The sequence below is a fragment of the Triticum aestivum genome, chromosome 7A (assembly GCF_018294505.1).
Source record: "Triticum aestivum cultivar Chinese Spring chromosome 7A, IWGSC CS RefSeq v2.1, whole genome shotgun sequence".
Lineage (NCBI taxonomy): Eukaryota > Viridiplantae > Streptophyta > Magnoliopsida > Poales > Poaceae > Triticum > Triticum aestivum.
In genome coordinates this window covers 21,061,558-21,062,828 of record NC_057812.1, presented here as the reverse complement: position 1 = coordinate 21,062,828, position 1,271 = coordinate 21,061,558, and positions in this window count along the sequence as shown.

Sequence of the window (1,271 nt, the reverse complement as noted above, 5' to 3'; positions counted from 1 at the left end):
CGAACAAGAATATATGCATTATATGCCAGTTACTTTTATGATTTCTCATCTAAAATGTAAAGACTATGATAAACTAATTCCCCACATAAAAGCGAACTAGAATTATGGTGTTCAACGATGCGCAAGGAGATGTGTATTCGCAAAAATAAATGGTTATCCTTCTTTTGGGGAAAAAATGCTCCATGCATGGAAGTCAGGCGGGTACATATGGATATTGCCAAACAGTATTACATACCATATTTTCTTCCAGTGCCAAAAGTTGGTGTCGATAGTGTCAAGATATGAATATAGAAAGTGTCTACATATTAAGAATATGGAATGAACACACCAAAAAATATGATATGGAATGAACACATTGAAAACACCGCTTGGTCTCAACTGCTCCCGCGAGCGGCTAGGCGAAGCCCTAGCCCACCTCCCACCTCACCTTCCCCTCGCCGCCGCTGGAGGGCGCGGGCGGGCAAAGCCTGGTCCGCGTCGGCGGCGGCGGGGCTCTCCTTCCTCCTTGTCTGGCGGCCCGTGGTGCGAGACGCGGTGGTCAACAGGGGCGCAGCGCTTGGCGTGGGGTGCGGCGGCTGCGGCGAGGCGTGCAGGCGTCCTTGCTGTGGTGGCTATGCGGACACGTGCGCAGCAGGGGCAGGTGGTGCGTGCTTGCGCGGGACGGCGGTGGTCGGTTTCTTGATTCAGATCTGGACCAGGGGCGCCTCCAGTCGTCTGGTAGCGGGAGGCGCGGGCCATGGCGGCGCGGGATGCTGGGTGGTGTGGGGGCAGACATGCTCTGCGGGCGTCACTCCTTTGGAGTTGGTGCAATGAGCGGCACGGTCGCCCCGGCGGATCCGAGCTTCCGTCGATCGGGGGAGCCATGGGTGGCGAGCACGGGTTGGCGTCGGCCTGGCTGGCCCCGTCGCAGCTTGCGGTTGCGCCGATGGGCTAGGGCTCGGTCCGACAGCCGGTGGTTGTACCGTGGGTTCTCCCTGCGAGCGTGGAGGCAGGGTTGTGGTCAGCCGGCGGTGGCCTGGGCGTGGTCGGCGGTGACGGGACCATGTGCGCGGAGCCGAGGTGGGGCGGGTTGCCGGCTGGCTCGTAGGTGGCCGGACTTGCCGGCCGCCATGTGTCGCCCCCATGGTTGGGCCAATGACCGCCTGCACTGGATGCGTCTGTGAAGGAAATATGCCCTAGAGGCAATAATAAAGTTATTATTTATTTCCTTATAATCATGATAAATGTTTATTATTCATGCTAGAATTGTATTTTCCGGAAACATAATACAT